This window comes from Salvelinus fontinalis, chromosome 11, assembly GCF_029448725.1.
Source record: "Salvelinus fontinalis isolate EN_2023a chromosome 11, ASM2944872v1, whole genome shotgun sequence".
NCBI lineage: Eukaryota > Metazoa > Chordata > Actinopteri > Salmoniformes > Salmonidae > Salvelinus > Salvelinus fontinalis.
In genome coordinates this window covers 30125441-30131440 of record NC_074675.1, presented here as the reverse complement: position 1 = coordinate 30131440, position 6000 = coordinate 30125441, and positions in this window count along the sequence as shown.

Sequence of the window (6000 nt, the reverse complement as noted above, 5' to 3'; positions counted from 1 at the left end):
CAGACGTACACGGGGAGGCAAGCAGAATAGCATGAGTATGGCAGCGGGAAGCAGCATTCTTAGCAGCAGCATCAGCAGCTGCATTACCCAAACTAACGCTGTCAGTGTTACCTGTGTGGGCACGGACCCTAAAAATAGCCAACTCAGCTCGAAGCAACGTGGCCTCCAGCAGGGCTTCAATCTGTAAACGGTGTTTAATAGGGGTACCAGATGCGCTAACAAAGTCCCTACCCTTCCAAACGCCAACCCAGGAGAGGCAAACACCAACGGCGTATGCAGACTCAGAATAAATGTTAATCTTCAAACCACTACCTAATATACTTGCTTCAGTAAGGGCCAGGAGCTCAGCTTGTTGTGCTGAGCAATGTTCAGGCAAGGGCTGTTCAATCAACAATGTCCTATTTAGTGAAACTATACCAAACCCTCCATGTTTCCTACCAGTCTCCCTATCAATAAAGGTAGAGCCATCAACAAAGAGAGTAACATCAGGGAGCACAAGAGGTTCATCGTAAAGGTCAGTCACGTTGGACCAGATCAGAGCAGTTGTGTGGTTCTCCATCTTCCAGAGACACTTGCAGTTGTGCTGGGTTAACAACAGAGCATTGTTGAATCGTAAGGTGAGGCTGTAATGTTTGGTTCTTTGGTACCATCTGGAAATATGTACTAGTGACACTGGAGAAGGGGTTCAGGGCATCCCTATTGTTGATTATTCTGTGGTGGGAACAACGCCTGGTTTGTTGCAGGAGGCTGTTGGGCCATCCATACTGTCAACCATTCATTGGTTGAGTCTGGGAAAAGGCAGGCTGAGGCTGTCCAGTGTAGGCTGATCTTCCACCTGACAGTATTTCCTCTCCATTGACCTCTCCCTCTCTGCTGCCAGGGTGGCTGCTGCTGCTGTGTTTGGTGAGGGCACATGTTTCTCATATGGCCTGCCACACCGCAGTACCAGCACACCAGCGGTTGTCTCTGTGTGGGTAGGTATGGTTGTGGGTTCCCATATGGTTGAGGAGGGAACTGAGTAGCAGGTGCTTGGGTTAACTGTGGAGCAGGCGGTGGAGGATGTTGCTGCTACAGGTCAGCTGGGGTTACAGCCACCATTAGATTGTTGATTTTTCCTTTGTCTAGTTGGGCTTTCTTGAGTTGTGTGTCAAGGCCAGCCTTCTTTGCTTTTTCTTCATAGTGATGTCTAATGTGGTCCTCTTTAGTAGGGCCTTCAAATCTATCCCATCCCACAACATTCATCAGTTTATCTCTGACCCACTCAGGGAGATTCCTGCAGAGTCCGGCATAGAGGAGGTTTTCAGTGGTATCAGAGGAGTCGAACCTCTCAGTGGTTTCTCCTTGCCACTCTGTCTTAAGTTTATCGATCCAGTCGAGGATATCATCATATCAGTGAAAAGAAGTTAACCCAGTCTGGCAACGTCCCTGGTGGTGGGAAACATTTCCCTCAACTGCCGGTAGAGAGCTTGTCTGAAATGGGTAAACGGCAGTTCGACATGGCCTTGAGTAAGTTGTAGTTGATTCCAAACGGTGTCACACTGTCCAGGGGTCAGGACCTTAGCCATGAGAGCTCTGAGGTCACCCAGGCACAGCTGATTGTGTGAGGCTATAACAGTCTCAAAGGTGTGAATGCACCTGTCTGCTCCTTTAGATAGGCGGGGCAATGGTTTCGCTGCTGTGTCCAAGTTCCCAAAACTCCATGGTTTGTAATCATAGTACGGTTGTCCTGTTTTTATCACCAGAGGGTAAGTTCCCACAGGACGGTCATCTTCACCTGGCTGTATCTACATCCATTCAGTTCGTTTCATCTCCAGTCTCTGTGATGTTCGGGACTGTATGTTTTTAAATTCACCCTGTAATAGTGCTACCTCACTTTGCACCATGTATGATAGGCGCCTCAATGTCTCCCTCGATTGATCCAGTTGCTGTTTTATGTTCTGTTGGCCGCCGGCATGCGCTCGGGAGTCCTTGTGACTCTCGCAAGACCCATCTTCTTCATCTTCAGTTCCACTTTCGTGTTCTTTTAATTGTTCACGTTCTCTCTCCTCTCTCTTCTTTTCTTTCCACTGTATGTATTGTTCACTTCTTGCTCTTTCTTCACTTTCCGCTCTCTCTCGTCTTATCTCCTCTTCTCTTCTTTCCCTTCGTTAAGTTACTTCGACTTATCCTTTTGTCTCTGTCTTTATCATCGCAATGTCGTCTGATTTTGTCAACAGCTTTATCCACTTCTCTCTGCACCTTATTTTCTTGAGCTGCCATGAGGTCCTTTGCCGTGGCACCTCTAGGGTAGAGAGGCGTTGAGTGTGCCCTGGCATCATTCCATATATCCCCTAGTTCTTGATACATTCTACCCGGTGGCGGTGGTGGAGAAGAATTATCACCTGGGGCTACTAGTTAGTTTGGGAGTAGTGGATAAATTCCTTTAAACCTATCTCCGCAGTAGGGAAGGGATGGTGGAGCATATGGTGGAGCGCTGCATTCTAGAGGAAACTTCTCTGTCTTGACGGAGGCAGGGTCTTTGATCTTTGTTAACTGTTTCTTTAAGCAGGTAGCCTTCTGTTGAGTCCAGAATAGGTTACCTTCAGTTTTCAACATTGCTAAAGCAGTCACAGAAAACAGGGTGGATTTTTTTATTTTCCTTGGTTTTATTTACCTGTCTTCTTTACACGATATTCTGTACATGTTGATACTTGGTTTTATTAAATGACCCATCTGTAGGCCATCTATATTCAGAGGCGTCTTTTGTTCAATCATGCCATTTCTTGAAACCCAGGTTGTCTTTTTCCATAGTAGGAAATTTCCCAATTAAAAACTGTAGAGGGGTGGAGGGTTTCATTGCGACCGGCCCCTCAGACAACTCTGAGCTCCCGTCTGCCATATCTCAAAAATGTTATTTTAGGCTCTGTGTGTAATGTAAAGATAAATGAACTGCAAAATATCCCTATATGTGCATATAATCTATCCCTTACGTCATGTACGTGTATTGAGAACAGGGTGATAAGTAAATGATGATTGAATACCATGTAATGTATGGGTGGTGTAAAATAAATGTCCTCCATGGAGCAACCACGGAACAGTAAAAGGTTCAAGATGATTTATAACTGGTATAAGTTCTGGTATAACCCCCACTACGATTCTGGTATCCCTGTGATAATGTTCTCCTTACAAAGGAGAAACTACTACTTCAAAACTAGTTCATTCTAAAATAACATGGGTCAATAACACATTGGTAGGTCTATTTCCTAATACAGCAAGGGTGTATGCATTAAGGTTTATACCCCCACAGGCAACTCTTCGAGTATCTGATCTGAATGTCCATTCAGTTAATTCAAATACACGGGCATTATAGGTTTTACAACTAACTCCTGATTTAATGTTCCACCATCCAGTCATAACACACAGAAAACATCATGAACGGAACAATAACAAATTCAGTTATCAGAAAATATCTCAACAACTCAATTCTATCAACAATCCACATTTTATACTTGGAATTTGTGCCCTAAGTCCTATCACCAAGTCTCATAATCATAAACATTTAACCCAGGTATTTATAACCTATTTCCACCTAGGTGGTCTGTGCTTCTTCCCACGGGTTGTCTAACAATAATTTCACACTTTCAATTATTCCACTATTACAGAGAAATGTAGGTTCGTATAAATTTAACAGCGAGGCACCACTTACTTGCCAGAATGACTCATTAACCACAATGTGCTATAGCAAATTACAGACTTCAGATATAACAGACATCTGCTTACCTTATAATTTTGTAGTGCTTGCACGTGGATCAATGGTTAGTCCAGCGAAGTGGTCACTCGCAGCAGGCGAGTGACTGGCTAGTACGCCAAATTGCCAAATCCTGGCTAGTACGCCAAATTGCCAAATCCTGGCTAGTACGCCAAATTGTCGGTCAATTTCTTCAACAGATGATCAGGTCTATATAATTATCAAACATACATATTGGTAGTAGAAAGGAAACACAGACTCTTTGTTTAAGTATTAAAATTCTCCTTTAGTAATAACATTTATAGGCAGAAGTTGGTACAGAGTACAGTATATCCCCAGTCCTCCTTGCGTGACTTTCCCTGGCAACAACATTTTAATAAATCTAACCTCCCCCTGACAGCAACAACCATGTGTCAGCAATTAAAAGCTCGGAAGTGGGTTTGACCGAAACTTGACCTTTCATCACAGGTATAGGGTCATAACAAGGTGAACGAGTCTAAGCATCTTCTGACAGGTGGCTGTTTTCATCAGGCCTGCTGCAACCTTGTGTTCTCAGAAAACCAGTCTTATTCTCAGAACCACAGATAGCCACGTTGGGGCCCAGACAGGAGTCTGAGCGTAGGCGGTTTCCGCCTTCTGATAGTGTCTGAAGGGCACAAAACTCAAAACAGGTGTTAACACACACACAGAGGTCTTTACAGTTTATCATACCACAATTTATTAACCCTTTAAAAGGTATGAGGCCTTGTTTTAACCCCTTCAGTTCCTGTGATCGTCCTCGAGGCACGTGTCCGGAACTTTCATCACGCACACCTGTCGCCTATTCCCACTGATTAGTATTTGTATAGTGTGCCCTTTGGTTTCCATGGTCTTGTTGATTATTGTTACTATGTCCGTTGGTGCGTGTGAGTACCTGTGCTGTGTGTTCTGGGATTTCGTGCCCTTGTGGATTGCACAGATGATTACGGGTCTCGTCCCGTGTGTTAATCATCGTGCGCGCGTGTTATTTATTCAAGGTACTCCACGCTCTTTTGTTTGGGTTTCAACCCTGTGTTTTTGTTACGTGTTTGAATGGTCTTCGTCCCCGTGCACGCAGTAATTTGGGTCAAATAAAAACCCATTTTACGCATTCCTGCATCTGTCTCCCGAATCATTCATACCAACATGACATTTGGTCTTTAATCTGTTACTATAACCTAACAGCTTCAGACACATTCATAATTTACTCTGATTGTTCCTATTTTCAACTATTTTGTAATTAAAATATTCTTTCTTGGCCTTCTGTATCATCCTGTTGACCTCATTTCTTAATTTCTTATCGTCTATAAATATATAGTCTGCTCTGGATTTGTATACATGAATGATGTTGCTCTTGCTGCGGGCGATTCCCTGATCCACCTCTACGCAGACGACACCATTCTGTATACTTCCGGCCCTTCCCTGGACACTGTGCTATCTAACCTCCAAATGAGCTTCAATGCCATACAACACTCCTTCCGTGGCCTCCAACTGCTCTTAAATGCTAGTAAAACCAAATGCATGCTTTTCAACCGTTCGCTGCCTGCACCCGCACGCCCGACTAGCATCACCACCCTGGACGGTTCCGACCTAGAATATGTGGACATCTATAAGTACCTAGGTGTCTGGCTAGACTGCAAACTCTCCTTCCAGACTCATATCAAACATCTCCAATCCAAAATCAAATCTAGAGTCAGCTTTCTATTCCGCAACAAAGCCTCCTTCACTCACGCCGCCAAACTTACCCTAGTAAAACTGACTATCCTACCGATCCTCGACTTCGGCGATGTCATCTACAAAATAGCTTCCAATACTCTACTTAGCAAACTGGATGCAGTTTATCACAGTGCCATCCGTTTTGTTACTAAAGCACCTTATACGACCCACCACTGCGACCTGTATGCCCTAGTCGGCTGGCCCTCGCTACATGTTCGTCGTCAGACCCACTGGCTCCAGGTCATCTACAAGGCTATGCTAGGTAAAGTGCCGCCTTATCTCAGTTCACTGGTCACGATGGCTACACCCACCCGTAGCACGCGCTCCAGCAGGTGTATCTCACTGATCATCCCTAAAGCCAAAACCTCATTTGGACGCCTTTCCTTCCAGTTCTCTGCTGCCTGCGACTGGAACGAACTGCAAAAATCTCTGAAGTTGGAGACTTTTATCTCCCTCAACAACTTTAAAAATCTGCTATCCGAGCAGCTAACCGATCGCTGCAGCTGTACATAGTCCATCTGTAAACTACCCACCCAATT